Genomic DNA, 16461 nt, shown 5'->3' with positions numbered 1-16461 from the left:
TTATTTAACCTTCAGCCAACTGCTCAACCAACTTGAAATTATTGATAGCCCATCGGCAATGATCAAGATGGAGAGGCTAAATGAAGAGGTGCTTTTTTTTTTTTTTTTTTTTTTACAAGAGAACAATTGAGCTGGTAACAGGACTTGAAATGCCGTTTCAGCTCAGCTCGCCTGGTCAGGGAGCTCAGCTGCTGGAGGGAAATAAAACTGTTCAGTTACAGCCGCCCTCCAATCAGTCACAGGGGTAATGGTGTTTGGCTTCAGTCAGGTTGTATGTCAGCAAATATACATCTCTTAGACAGCCCCTAAGAGTGCCTTAAGATCATGCTTATTGTTTTTTATAGATTGGGGTCAGATGCTGATAGATGGTGGTCATAGGCCACTGAAATAAATTTTACCACGTTCAGCAGGTAAAGTTAATCTCAATCCTGGAGAATGAAAGAGCCATTTTGATAGAATATTCATTCCATTGACAGTGATGGGACATTTTTCCTCTGTTAATGTCTGGTGTAGATCATGTGAAAGTAGATATCCTCGCCTCCCCACTCTTCCAGCCCCCACTGTGTGAAGTCCACCTACAGAAAAAGAGACCTCAGGAACAATCTGAGAGATTCCCTAAGATTGAACTTGAAAGAGGGAGTTTGGTTGAAGGAGCTCTCCAGGGGACTGAGCATACCATAGCTCTACCCTGCGGTGGTCAGAGTGACACAGGAATCAGAGAAAGAATTAAAGAGCCACTGGCTGTTACATTGAATTATTGATGCCCTATCTTTAGTCCAGAAAAGATTGGAAGCAGCATTAAGGGGTCACTAAGTCATGAATGGGAAATACATGGCACGAGAGCAGCCACTCTCTGCCAAGTCTGTCACACGTCAGCAATCGGACACAGTACCCTTTTGCCATGGAGCTCAGATGAAACTCAGAACCTCAATCTAACATTACAGGCACTCAGATTAAAATGAGTTTGCCACCATCCCACTAAGTCTTTAAAATCTAGAAATCTGCCTTTAAACCTTCAAAGAAATACGAGTCCTCTAAAAGTTTCCCAAAGGACGATGAGAGGGTGGTTCCAGTATTAGAGCCCATGAGAAACAGAGAATATGATAGCGTCTGTGAGAGATTTTTTGGGGGGAATGATAAATGAAGCCCAGCAGAAACAGGACACAGTGCTGTTCCTTAGAGAAATGAGAAGACTTTTTCAAAGGACTGGATCTTCTTATCCCTGGTCCAAGAATCAGCGAGATTCATGGATCTGAGTCATGTGCCTACAAGAGCCTCTAAGAGCTATTCTTCATTAGAAACTCTTAGAAAGTATGAAGGAGGGGAAGGGAAAGAAAAGTACTAGAAGGATGTTAACCTCAGAGTGACTGCATGCTTATGTTGTGGCAGATATAATTAAAGAAACCAACCCTTCGCCAGTGACTTCAGCCCTTGGAAGACCTGCGGTAGAACATGGGACTTTTCTCATCTCCCTGGCCTACTGCCTCATTTATCAGACTGGATTCCTCAGACAGTATGACTGAGAGCCTACTTGGGAATGAAAAAAATAATTTCTCATTTTCTTAATTCAGGGAGAGTAGGTCTTTGTTTTATTAACTTGTTCACCTTCTTGTGTTCCACTTTCTTGAGGGCAGGGTGTTGCTCACGTATTTCAGTGTCCCAGGGGTAGCAAGTACCCAATCCAGTAAAAACAGTGAATATATCATTCAGCACCTCCCTTTCAGAGTCTGCTCTCTGAATTTTTAGTGTAGTGTACCTTATGTAGGCCAATTTCTGCATCTAGGCCAAAGAAAGTATCTATACTAAGTTCATGTTTCCTGAAAAAACCAAGTGACTAGACTGTCCTAGAATTTAAAAAATCAGTTTTTGATATTTTGATTCACAATTCTGTAAGCACAGAAGAATTCACAATTATTCTGTAAACACATGGCTAAAAGAATAGGGATAATGAGTATTAAGATGTTAATTATAAACATTTTGTTAGGGAGAGGATTTGAAACTCTGGTTACAAAGGTTTAAGTTTTATGCAATACCAGACTCTGCCCCTCTAACAAACCTTGCTGGGTAAGATTTTCTGTATATTAATTAAGTTAATATTATATCATTAATTGGTTTTAAGGCACTTTTTAAAAACAGGCCTCATTTCTCCTGTCCTTTCATACTGGGAGAAATATATAATAGATAGAAACCAACCTGGATTGCTCTGGTCTGAACTCAGATCATGTAGGACTTTAATCATTGAACAAACAAACCTTGAATAGTGATTATACCACAGGGATGTGCTGATCCAACACCAAGGTCGTAAACCCTACTGTCTATATGAACTCTAAAATAGGATTGCGCTGTTATCCCTAGGATAACTTGTTCCGTTGATCAATTTTTTGGATCAATAAGTGATAGTATATTTTGACTAGTAAGTCTAGACTTTAATCATTCAGAGCCTTTTTTGTTCTCCGAGGTCACCCCAACCAAAATTGTTAACCCATGTTAACCCAAAATTTTATTATGCTTTGGTGGTTCTGTTAGGTTTCTGGGGTTAATTAATTAAAGCTCCATAGGGTCTTCTCATCTGATCTTATTATTCCCACCTCCTCACAGGAAGGTCAGTCTCACTGAATGAAAGTAAGAATTCCCTGGCAGTTCAGTGGTTAGGACTCTGTATACACTCTCACTGCCGAGCACCTGGGTTCAATCCCTGGCCTGGGTTTCAGTCCCTGGTCAGGGAACTAGGATCCCATATGCCGGGCAGTGCAGACCCCTCCAAAAAGTAAGAGAAAGTAAAACCCTCATGTGTCCTCATGTGTCCATTCGTACAAGTCCTTATTTAGAGAACAAATGATTATACTACCTTTGCACAGTCAGGATACAGTGGCTGTTTAACAGTTGTCACTGGGCAGGCAGTCCCTCTAATACTAGTTATGCTAGAGGTGATGTTTTTGGTAAACAGGTGGGGTTTATGTTTGCCAAGTTCCTTTTCCTTTTTTTAATCTTCCCTTGGGTGCATGCCTGTGTTGGATTAACAGCATACTTAATAATTTAATGTTGAGTTTGTTTATTTGCAGTATAATATCAGTTACTGATGTAAGCTTATGCAAGGAGAAATAGTTCTTGTTACTCATACTAACATAATTGCTTCTATTGGTTAATAGATTAGTCCAGTCCAACTAGGAGATGATTTGCTTATTGTTGATATTAAGATAAAGTTATTGCTGAGTTTGAATGCTTTCTTAGTTGGTGGCTGCTTTTAAGCCAATATGGTGTTGTTTATTTTTACTCTGTAGGTGAGGTTGTAACCATTTGTAAAAAGGTGTACCTTTTTAAAAGAAATAAATTTACTTATTCATTTATTTTTGGCTGCATTGCCTCTTTGCTGCTGCACATGGTGTTTCTCTAGTTGTGGCGAGCGGGGGCTACTCTTCGTTGCGGTGTGCAAGGCTTCTCATTGCAGTGGCTTCTCTTGCTGCAGAGCACAGGCTCCAGGCACGTGGGCTTCAGTAGTTGTGGCACGCGGGCTCAGTAGTGGTGACTCGTGGGCTCTAGAGTGCAGGCTCAGTAGTTGTGGTGCCTGGGCTTAGTTGCTCCACAGCATGTGGGATCCTCCCAGGCCAGGGCTCGAACCTGACTCCCCTGCACTGGCAGGTGAATTCTTAACCACTGCGTCACCAGGGAAGTCCCAAATGGTGTACCTTTTTAAATTAACATTTAAAATTACATTAAAGTTTATAATATTTTTTGCTAATTTTTAAAGTTGAACTAAGATTCTTTTCTTGGGCAACCAGCTGTCACCAGGCTCGTTAGGCTTGTCACCTCTGCTTATAAACCTTCACATTACTTTGCTACATAGATGTGTTTGTTCTACAAAGTGTTCATAAGTAGCTCATCTGGTTTAGGGATATTTAGCATAAGTTCTTTTTGTTAAATGTTTACTAGTTAAATCATTATACAAAAGGTAAAAGGGGTAAACTTTGCTTTTTATTACTTGTAATGCTTCTTTCATCTTTCCCTTATGGTGCTTTCTCTCTAGCTCCAAAGGTGGTTTTAAATTTCTATCTCCTATATTTTAAATGTTGAGTGAATGATTTATTTAATTTGCTTGTGTTAGTAAAATTTGTGGAGGTTTCGGCTAGATTTGTTCAAAGTATTCATAGATTATGAAATTCCCTAGGTGTAAACGAGGTGCTTTTATTTAAGCTATGCTTTGATCCAAGCACACTTTCCAGTATGCTTACCTTGTTACAACTTGTCTCCTCTCATGTAGTTGGTGTTTGTTAACAGGTTATAGAAAGTTGTTATAATACCTGAGGAGGGTGACGGGCAGTGTGTGCATGCTTCATGGCCTTGTTCAACTAAGCACTGTATTCTTAAGTTACTACTAAATCCTCCTTTGGTTTTTAGTTTTCATAGAAACTTTCGTGTGTGAGAAATATATTCTTGAAATAGAATATAATCTTCCCATCCCATAGGTTACCCCTTGACCTAAAGTTTTTATGTGTAATATTTATGCTTACTTTTATTCCTTCTTAGGGTTTGCTGAAGATGGCGGTATATAGACTGAATTAGCAAGGGTTGGTGAGGTTTATCGGGGTTTATTGATTATAGAACAGGCTCCTCTTGAGGGGTGTGAAGCATCGCCAAGTCCTTTAAGTTTTAAGCTGCTGCTAGTAAATACTCTGGTGAATAATTGTGTTATTATAATTATTTGGGTTTAGGACTAAGCATAGTGGGGTATCTAATCCCAATGTTGGTCTTAGCTGTCATGTAATTAGGAAATACTAAAGTCACTTTTGTAGTTTATTTTTATTTTAGCTGTGGCTTTTTACAGCTCAGTTAGAATTTAACTTTATTTTTTATTACTCTTTAACATGCTTTACCCTGGTTTCCTATTAATTTGGATCAATCGTATGAATGCGGTAGCTGGCACGAAATTTACCAACCCTAGATAGTATAACTTAGTGAAACTTTCATTTATGGCTTAATTTTAATCACTGCTGTTTCCCGTCCGGGTGTGGTTAAGCAAGGCATTTTGAGCTACTACTGTTACTGTGCTTGATACCTGCTCCTTTTAATCTTAATGATTTAGAGGGCATTCTCACTGGGGTGCACACACTTGCGTGTGTAATTTTATTACAAACTAATAGAAAGGTTATAGAGTTAATAAACTCATCTAGGCATTTTCCGTGCGTTGCTTAAGGTTTTAAGCTCCGTTAGCAGGTTGTGTTTATATAGTAACGTATATATAGTTTTGTGTGATTTATGTTAGACTTAGTGTTAAAATTTTAATAAAAATGGCCAATAGATCTAGGGAGATGTCTGTCTATATAAGTGGTATATATCTAAGTAATTCATTGGTATAATTAGGGTTTATTTTCTAGGTCTGTCTTACTTTGAGCACTGAAATGTTCATGTTTTGTTGGATAGATTAATTAAATTTTATGTATTTATATGTTTTTGTGTTGTATGGGGGGTTTGGCATGGCCTTATAGGCAAGTAGAGCATAGGATTTAAGTGGGACGTGAGGGGGGGTTTGAAGGATAGGGATAATAAAAATGTACTCTATGATGTTCTAATAAGAAAAATGTACTACAGGATATAAAGGAAAATTCTGTTCTGAATTAGTCTCAACTATAGACTTCTTTTAAATGCCCTTTAAAAGTTTTTTTTAAATAATGAAAATTAATCCTTAATGAAGTCCTGCCAAACACAGGTCCTAAAGGGCCTTCTTTTGATGAATAAATTAAGGATTTTTAATTCACTAATTTAATGGTTTCCTTGCCACTTCTGAAGGAAGGAATTGGCATCTAATGCAACCTTATGTAACCTGTAGTGCTCAGCAAGTGGCTTGAACAAGTCTGACATATGGGAAGTAGCTACTAAATAAATGCTTGTAAGGAGTTTGAGAACCATTTGCTCCCTTGAGTAAATATTTCTTCCATATTTTTCATTTTCTGAGGTAATTGCCACTTTTTTTAGCCACCGCAGAGTTCAGTTTTAGTCCAACCCATGAAAGAGTGATTATAAATTCCAGATGAGTGGGATCCAACTTCACACAGTTTTACTCAACTTCAAAACGTGGCAGTATGGGACTTCCCTGGCGGACCAATGGTTAAGACTCCACGCTTCCAACACAGGGGGCATGGGTTCCATCCCTGGTCGGGGAGCTAAGATTCCCACGTGCTGCATGGGGCGGCCAAAAAATATATATTTAATAAAATAAAATGTGGCACTGTACACTGAGAGCCTTAAAAATATGTTTACCTTTCACCCAGTAATTTCTCTTTTAGAAATAGTAAATAATAATGGATTATATAAAGATTCAGATAAAAGAATATTCGTTACTGGGAAGCAACCTAAATGGCCAAGGATAACTTTAGTGGAATAACATTTAGCCTTTAAAAATGGCCTTGTAGATAATTATTTAGTGACTTGGAAAGATAATAGCATATTAAGAGTTTTTTTAAAAATAAGACTCAAGTTGACCCACCAGAGGTTGGCAGATTGAGCGATGGATTAAGAGAACGAGGTTTCTCACCGTCAGAAAAGAGAGTTACAAATATGAAAAGAGGGAAGGTTAGAAATAACTCTGCAGTATTGGACTGGAATTGGCGATATTGTGAATTTATGGCTTTCAGTATGCATAAACATAAAACCAAATATAAATGTAAATGTATATGTATTATACATAATGTATCTTTCCCTGCGTGTCTGGGAACATCAACATTCCAGTAGCAATAAGCACACCACTTCCTAAGTCTTAAAAGACCTCTCCATTAGGGCTTCCCTGGTGGCGCAGTGGTTGAGAGCCCGCCTGCCGATGCAGGGGACACGGGTTCGTGCCCCGGTCCGGGAAGATCCCACATGCCGCAGAGCGGCTGGGCCCGTGAGCCATGGCCCCTGAGCTTGTGCGTCCGGAGCCTGTGCTTCGCAACGGGAGAGGCCACAACGGTGAGAGAAAAAAAAAAAGACCTCTCCATTAAAGAGAACCTCCACGAAAAAGAAGCAGGGCTTCTTGGAGAAATGGCTGATTTCAGGACTAGAGCCTGGAAGTACACAATATGCCTGGAACATCTTGTACCAGAAAGTAAGGCTGTGCTCAAAGAACAGTATGGACATGTCACTAGGACATGGAAGCTAGCTTTCAGGGATTCCCATTGGCTAAATATGGGACAACTTCATGGTCAGAATAATTAATGGCAGTAATAGAAATAGATAGTAATAGGAAACAATAGAAATCCATGGATCCACACTGATATAAATGAATGAAGAAAAATCTCTTCTTTATAATAGAATGTCAACTAACAAGTGTAGAAGAAATAATGGATTTAGAAAATCGCCATTTGCTAGCTATCATAGTAATAATAAATTTAGTTAAGAAACATCAAGAAATGCTAAAACTAGTGGAAGAGATTTGGTTGGAAAATGGGATAGATATATCATCTCGGAGTATCTCCATGCAAAATATTTACTACTTACAAAGGAAAAACAAGTAATTTTATAGGGAAAAACCTGCCATACATTACCAGTGACAAAAGTTAACATCACCAGTAGTGGAGAAATCAAATAGTATGCCATCTTATAAAACGCAGCAAGAGAGCACAACATTCCTTTGTGATATTCCTGCCAAAGATGCATAAACTGAATCTAATCATGAGGAGACATCAGACAAAACCAAATAGAGGGACAGTTGACAAAACAACTAACCTGTAATCTTCACATATGTCAAGGTCACAAAAGTCAAGTTAGGACTGAAGAACTGTCTCACAATGAAGGATATTAAAAAGACTTGACAGTTAAGAGCAATGTCTATTTCTGGATTAGATCCTTTTATATAAAGAACATTTATTCATACAGTTGCTAAAACTTGAATAGGGTCTTTGGATAGTGGGTTTAGGGAGTTCTTTGTATTGCACTTTCAAAATTTTGTAAGTTTGAAATCATTTCAAACTAAAAAATCAGGATATAATACAGTATGTAAGCTATAATATCCCATTTTTTAGAAGCTATACATCATAATATACATGACACAAAGAGAGAGGTCAAAGAATATATACCAAAACATTGTAATCTCTGAGTAATGGGACTATGTTTATTTATATTTTTTTATCTGTATTTTATAATTGTTAAAAATGAATATAATCCTTGCAATGCAAAAAATTATTTTTGTTTTTTAATGTGTATTTGTGCACTTTGGTAATTTCCAGCCTTAAACTGGTAAGATTATGTTATAAAGCATAATTGCTTCATTTATAATTCAGTTAGCTTCCACAATATATAGTTTTATACTTCCAAGTCACTGCAAGATTACATTTTACTTCTAAAATGTGGGAAATAGTCATATTTTGGAAATGCTGTTTATCTTTTCTCTTTAATACGTTACCTGTTGCTCACTGATCTTATTCCTGAAAAATAGTCTACTATAATTGAATCATGTCCTTTCTAATTTCTACAATAGAACTTTTAAAATAGATTAGTCTTAGATCAGATTTAGAATAGTCTTCTAAAGACTATTTATCTGGATATAAAAAAATACTAAAATACGGTCTTTTGCTATTGCAAGTTTCAACGTCTTTTTATTGCTTTTCTTATTAATCCATTCAAGATCATGTTACAGTTATAAGCTTCATTGTAAGGAATAATGAGAAAAACTAATAAGACTGAAATAATTAGTAATGTTGCCAGAGTATACAATATCTCTTGTCTAGCAAACTCTTAATAAAAGAATTTGAGATTCTTGTTGAATTGTATTCACTGAAATGAAATGTGTTCAACATTCTTATCATTTGCAAAGGCAAAGCCCTTAGTAGCATGGGCCTGAGATCACAGAACAAGAGCCTTGCAAGTATCTAAAAAATGAGATTCTTCATCAGATTTTGAGTAAATTTGCAGTTATGGTCATTGTGCACTTAACATATAGAACACAACACTGAAAATGTACACTAAATTCACCTTTTTGCATGAAAACTTGAAAGAAACATCTCCTGGGTCAGTTTAGGTGAAAAGAAAATAAATAGTGGGGCTTTGCAGACTATTCAACCCTGGACATACACACGTATCTCCAATTAACTGAAACAAAATTCGCAGCATGCTTTGAGTGGAGAGGATATTCTTTAATCATGTCATTGTATTTTGGCAGGTAATTTTCACTACATAAATCAGAAATTTTAACAGCAGAACCGAATCAGAGACATACAATTCTCTATATCAACTTTAACACCCTCTCTCTGGGCAGGTGTCTACAGCGCACTCTACCTTACTTACCAGATCTGTAAAACAGAATCAATATTACCTTGTGCAGTGGGAGAACCAGCTGAACTTGGCTTGTAAAAATTAAGTTGTATAATATACATAATCTCATTACCTGCTAACACCTCTACTACACTGTAGCTGTTCCTCAAGCCAAAAGTCTCAATCAGAGAAAGATGGTAGGTGAATGAAATTGGTCTTACAAATACCCAGGACAACAACAAATTAAGATAGTTAATGTAAAGATTATGTTTAAAAATAGGATTATTTTAGCTGCAAGCATAGAAAACCTAACTGAAAGTGGCTTAAATAAAAGATCAGTTACCATTTCACATAAAACGTGTCTAAAGGTAGAGAGGCTGCAGGGAGGCTACAGGGAAGGTTAATTCAGTCCCTCAACAGTGACATCCATGACCCAGGCTCTTTCTGTCTTAATGCTCAGTTCTCTTCCATGTGTTGTCTGTCATCCTCAGGCTCATTCCCTCGTTGTAGCAAGGTGGCTGCTGCTACTTCAGACATCAAGTTAGTAACCATGTTCAAAGGCAGAAAGGGTAATGTTTCTCTTTTTATCAGGAAGGAAAACTTTTCACAGAACTTCACCAGCAGACCTCCCCTCAGGTCCATTGGCCAAGACTTCCTGGGTCCCATGCCAATGCCCTAGCTGCAAGAAAGCTGGGAAACTACCTTTCTGACATTTAAGCCTCTGAAATGAGAATCAGCTCTGCCAGCAAGAAATAGGGGAGGATGGAAGGGCCGTTGGGTAGGCAGCCAATAGTGTCTACTATACTATGTGCCTTCTGGTCAGAGTTTTGCTTTTTCTTTTCTTTACTTTTAAAAAAACTTTTTATAAAGCTTCAAGTAAGCTTTAAGTACACCTGTCAGATGTATTCATATGCTTTTGAATATGGTGCATTTATGAGCCCTTGTTTCTATTTAACTTTGCACGTATGAGGAGGATGTTTGTTAGTGGTCTCCTGAGTTTTCATTGGGCTGAACATACAGAGCCATATTCCAGCACCTCTGTGCTGATAACATCCTAAATTTACACCTGGGGCCCTATCCTTTCATGATAAAAATTAGCATTTGTATAACGCTTTGTAATTGGAAAAACTTCCTATTCATATATATCTTTCAAACCTTACTATCCATGTAAAGGCTGTGTCCATTTATTTAAAATGAACCAGGACAATATGGAAGCTCTAGACCTGGCACTCCAGATCTGGGCTAGGTGAAAGACAGAGACTGGACACTTAAGTTTCAGCGCCTGGAAACATTGTCAACAAACAGCTGGGCTCCAGCCACTGGCCTAGAGCTCAGAACAGAGCTCTGGTCTCAGGGGAGGAAGACCAAGGACAAGATGAGACTTTAGTCTGAAGGGAAACATCTTTAATAGGAGGTTAGCAGATGAGGATTTGGGAATCAGGACCAAGGTAGAAATCTACAAATAAGACCTAAGACTCAGGAGTATACAGAAAAATCCAGCAAGTTCTCAATAAATTTTTTTTAAAGTTATTTAATTTATTTATTTTTGGTCGCGTTGGGTCTTCGTTGCTGCACGCGGGCTTTCTCTAGTTGTGGTGAGTGGGGAGCTAGTCTTCGTTGTGGTGCGCAGGCTTCTCATTGCAGTGGCTTCTCTTGTTGGGGAGCATGGGCTCTAGGCGTGTGGGCTTCAGCAGTTGTGGCATGCGGGCTCAGTAGTTGTGGCTCACAGGCTCTAGAGTACAGGCTCAGTAGTTGTGGCACGTGGCCTCAGTAGTTGTGGTTTGCGGGCTCTAGAGCACAGGCTCAGTAGTTTTGGCACATGGGCTTAGTTTCTCCGTGGCATGTGGGATCTTCCCGGACCAGGGCTTGAACCCATGTCCCCAGCATTGGCAGGCGGATTCTTAAACACTCAGCCACCAGGGAAGTCCCCAGTTCTCAATAAATTTTGATGAAGGAATGAATAAATGAGATAGCAGACTTGTAGCAGAGGTGATTTAATACTGCTTAAATAGTCACATCCATTATTAGTATTTACTTTAAATTATATATGTATGTATATGTGTGTAAATATATATATATATATATATATATATATATATCAGTAGTTGTGGCTCACAGGCTCTAGAGTACAGGCTCAGTAGTTGTGGCACGTGGCCTCGGTAGTTGTGGTTTGCGGGCTCTAGAGCACAGGCTCAGTAGTTTTGGCACATGGGCTTAGTTTCTCCGTGGCATGTGGGATCTTCCCGGACCAGGCCTTGATCCCATGTCCCCAGCATTGGCAGGCCGATTCTTAAACACTCAGCCACATTCTGTTTTTTCTGTAAGATGGCTCTAGTAGCTCTTAGTTGTCTTTAACTTCATTCGAAACAATTTTGTTAGATTGTACTGTGACAGCTGTCACATCAGCATGCATTTTTTAAAAAACTTATCAAAATTGGTGAATTTTTGTGTAGCCATTTTAATATTGAAGATGGAAGAAAAAAGTAACATTTTTGGCATATTATACTTTATTATTTCAAGAAAGGTAAAAATGCAACTGAAACACAAAAAAAGGTTTGTGCAGTGTATGGAGAAGGTGTTGTGACTGATCGAATGTGTCAAAAGTGGTTTGTGCAGTTTTGTGCTGGAGATTTCTCCCTGGATGATGCTCCATGGTCAGGTAGACCTGTTGAAGTTGATAACGATCAAATCAAGACATTAACTGAGAACAATCAACGTTATTCCACGCGGGAGATAGCAGACATACTCAAAATATCCAAATCAAGCGTTGAAAATCATTTGCACCAGCTTGGTTATGTTAATGGCTTTGATGTTTGGTTTCCGTGTAAGTTCAGCGGGAAAAGAAAACCTTCTTGAACGTATTTCCGCATGTGATCCTCTACTGAAATGTAACAAAAACGTTCCGGATTTAAAACAGTGGATACTGTACCATAATGTGGAATGGAAGAGATCGTGGGGCAAGTGAAATGAACCACCACCAACGACACCAAAGGCCGGTCTTCATCCAAAGAAGGTGATGTTGTGTATATGGTGGGATTGGAAGCGAGTCCTCTGTTACAAGCTCCTTCCAGAAAACCAAACAATTAATTCCAACAAGTACAGCTCCCAATAGACCAACTGAAAACAGCACTCGACGAAAAGCGTCTGGAATTAGTCAGCAGAAAACTCATAATCTTCCATCAGGATAACGCAAGACCGCATGTTTCTTTGACGACCAGGCAAAAACTGTTATAGCTTGGCTGGGAAGTTCTGATTCTTCCGCTGTATTCACCAGACATTGCACCTTCAGATCTCCATTTATTTCGGTCTTTACAAAATTCTCTTAATGGAAAAAATTTCAATTCCCTGGAAGACTGTAAAAGACGCCTGGAACAGTTCTTTGCTCAAAAAGAAAAAGTTTTGGGAAGATAGAATTATGAAGTTGCGTGAAAAACGGCAGAAGGTAGTGGAACAAAATGGTGAATACGTTGTTCAATAAAGTTATTGGTGAAAGTGAAAAATGTGTCTTTTATTTTTACTTAAAAACGCAAAGGAAATTTTTGGTCAACCCAATACATATACATATACGTGTGTGTGTGTGTGTGTGTGTGTGTGTGTGTGTGTGTGTGTGTAGTATAGGTGTGGGGGGTGTATATATATTCCATAGCTTCATCCACTTCCTTCCTTCCAGTTTTTTATTAAAACTACCCAATCATAACCTCCTTGAGGACAGTATCCATGTCTTTACTCCTTTGTATCCTACAAAGCACTTACCATACACGTTGTACATATACATACTCAGTTATTATTTATTATTGAGGAAAAATCTTATCAGCCAGTAAAAGAGCAATGTGGAGATATGGAAAAAACACGTTTGAATTCTGGCTCCAGTGTTTAATAACTGTGTGTCCTTGAGTGAGTCACTTCTCTGAGCCCTGCTGTGTGTGAAATGGTGATGTGGTTGGGAACAGCCTAGCGGTGCGTATACTCTTTGCCCCAGTTACTCCGGTTCTAAGAATGTATCCTACAGGTTGTCATCTCAGAAAAAGAGGTAGACTGTAAACAAAGAAATGCATTTATTTGGGGTCTTAGAATTGCAATTTGGAAGCACAGATTCTGACAGCAACCAGAATAATGAAATGTCCTGTCTGGGGAGCAAAAAGTAGGGGTCTTAAAAGGAAAATAGAGACGTACATTTAGTTTACATAAGTTGTTTGCCAAGAACTATGATTGGACGGCATATATATATATATATATATATATATAAAATATATATATATTTTTTCCTGTAAGAATTTATTGGCTTGTCAAGGATGTCTCAGTGAAGGCACATTTCTGTGCAGTTCTCAGGGATTACTTTCTCAGTGAATAGCTTCCTTTTTTTTTTTTAAGTCAGCAGAGTCAGGTCAGCACAGTTCCCAGTTTAACAAGATGGAGTTCTAAGGTACAAAATGAAGTTACTGCTGACAACTCTTTCCAGAAGGTAAACTTGCATTATTAAGAAATAGTATTTGGGAAGATAGAATTATGAAGTTGCGTGAAAAACGGCAGAAGGTAGTGGAACAAAATGGTGAATACGTTGTTCAATAAAGTTATTGGTGAAAGTGAAAAATGTGTCTTTTATTTTTACTTAAAAACGCAAAGGAAATTTTTGGTCAACCCAATACATATACATATACGTGTGTGTGTGTGTGTGTGTGTGTGTGTGTGTGTGTGTGTGTGTAGTATAGGTGTGGGGGGTGTATATATATTCCATAGCTTCATCCACTTCCTTCCTTCCAGTTTTTTATTAAAACTACCCAATCATAACCTCCTTGAGGACAGTATCCATGTCTTTACTCCTTTGTATTCTACAAAGCACTTACCATACACGTTGTACATATACATACTCAGTTATTATTTATTATTGAGGAAAAATCTTATCAGCCAGTAAAAGAGCAATGTGGAGATATGGAAAAAACACGTTTGAATTCTGGCTCCAGTGTTTAATAACTGTGTGTCCTTGAGTGAGTCACTTCTCTGAGCCCTGCTGTGTGTGAAATGGTGATGTGGTTGGGAACAGCCTAGCGGTGCGTATACTCTTTGCCCCAGTTACTCCGGTTCTAAGAATGTATCCTACAGGTTGTCATCTCAGAAAAAGAGGTAGACTGTAAACAAAGAAATGCATTTATTTGGGGTCTTAGAATTGCAATTTGGAAGCACAGATTCTGACAGCAACCAGAATAATGAAATGTCCTGTCTGGGGAGCAAAAAGTAGGGGTCTTAAAAGGAAAATAGAGACGTACATTTAGTTTACATAAGTTGTTTGCCAAGAACTATGATTGGACGGCATATATATATATATATATATATATATAAAATATATATATATTTTTTCCTGTAAGAATTTATTGGCTTGTCAAGGATGTCTCAGTGAAGGCACATTTCTGTGCAGTTCTCAGGGATTACTTTCTCAGTGAATAGCTTCCTTTTTTTTTTTTAAGTCAGCAGAGTCAGGTCAGCACAGTTCCCAGTTTAACAAGATGGAGTTCTAAGGTACAAAATGAAGTTACTGCTGACAACTCTTTCCAGAAGGTAAACTTGCATTATTAAGAAATAGTATATTTACAGGTTTATTCATTGTAGCATTGTTTGTAATCACAAAAGATCTTAAGTAGCCTAAATGCCAATCAATAAAGAACTGATTGGGACTTCCCTAGTGGAGCAGTGGTTAAGAATCCGCCTGCCAATGCAGGGGACATGGGTTCGATCCCTGGTCTGGGAAGATTGCACATGCCACGGAGCAACTAAGCCCATGTGCCACAACTACTGAAGCCCACACACCTAGAGCCCGTGCTCCGCAACAAGAGAAGCCACTTCAGTGAGAAGTCTGCGCACCACAACAAAGAGTAGCCCACACTCAACGCAACTACAGAAAGCCCATGTGCAGCAACAAAGACCCAACGCAACCAAAAATAAAATAAATAAATAAATAAATTTTTAAAAATAAAGAACTGATTGAATAAATTACAGCACATGCATACAATGACATCTTATAAAAAGATTGGGGAAGCTCTTTTTGTATTGATATGGAACAATCTCTAAGATATATCATTAAATGCACATTTGTGTGTATAGCATACTACCATTTATCTTTAAAAGGGTAGGGAAAGAATGTATTCGTTTACATATGTATGCATAAGTTAGCTCTAAAGAAACAGATAACATTACATACCTGTGAAGTGAACTATCACAAGAAACTGCTAACATTAGTTGCCTGTGGGAAAGGTAGCTGAGAGGCTGTGGGACAAAGGTGGCAGGGGAGAGTTTTCACATTATACTCTCTTGGACTTTAAAATTTTTTAAACTTGTGAATATATTTTCTATTTAAAAAGAGATAATATAATTTAAACTTAAGACATTAAAAATAAAGAAATAATGTTGTAAAATACCTAGCATGTGGCTGACACTTAGATATCAGCCCCTGATAGGCAAGTTATCTATCACTGCTGTGAGTAGTGATGTAAGTCTACTTGCTTTTCTCTCCAAACATTAACCTTGTTCCCTCTGGTGGTGATACCAATGAGTTGCACTAAGCGGGAGAATAAAAGTTGGAACATCAAATTCATGAGTAAATGAGAAATGGATTGGATACCTACCTTCATTTTCCCTAACCACTCCAGTCCATGCATTTTCAAGGTAGCTTTCAACTTAGGGAGTCTGGCACCTGAGAGCTTCCCCAAGGTACATGAAGAGTTAAGAATATATGTGATGTGCTCGCTTTGGAGGCACATATACTAAAATTGGAACGATACAGAGAAGATTAGCATGGCCCCTGCGCAAGGATGACACACAAATTCATGAAGCATTCCATATATGAAAAAAAAAAAAGAATATATGTGATCACAGTGGCCAGCACATGTAGCTCAGTTTACACAGACCTGTGGATGCATCTTATAAAACTTTGGGATGTTACCAAAACTCAGGTCCGGCTGTTCACTGCTCAAAAACCAATACTCAAGAAGCAGGTGTTGGTAGAAAGGAAAGTTTGCTTTATTTATGAGGCTGGCAACTGGGAGAGAAGGTGGTCTCATGTCCAAAGACCAATTCCCCGCTGCCGGCCAGTGGGCAAGAGCTTTTAAAGGAGAGTTTCAGGGGTGTATAGATGGAGAGAGGCGGCTACATGTAGAACAGCATAGTCTGCTCTGACGATCGTCTTGAAATTAGTCATGCAGTGGTCTGATCAGCATCATGTTTGATTGTTTTAACTACCTTTAATCT

The 16461-nt window shown here is 38.3% G+C and overlaps 1 non-coding gene across 1 annotated transcript; it reads left to right on the top strand.

Annotated features, from left to right (window-relative positions):
- Positions 1-15953: 15953 nt before the first annotated feature.
- LOC112066279 (U6 spliceosomal RNA) lies at positions 15954-16060 on the top strand. The gene has a single exon (XR_002892525.1). It is a non-coding gene; the product is annotated as a U6 spliceosomal RNA (small nuclear RNA).
- Positions 16061-16461: the final 401 nt, after the last annotated feature.

This window comes from Physeter macrocephalus, chromosome 11 (assembly GCF_002837175.3).
Source record: "Physeter macrocephalus isolate SW-GA chromosome 11, ASM283717v5, whole genome shotgun sequence".
Lineage (NCBI taxonomy): Eukaryota > Metazoa > Chordata > Mammalia > Artiodactyla > Physeteridae > Physeter > Physeter macrocephalus.
Note: the sequence above shows the minus strand (reverse complement) of the source record. Positions and strands in the feature narration are given on the sequence as shown.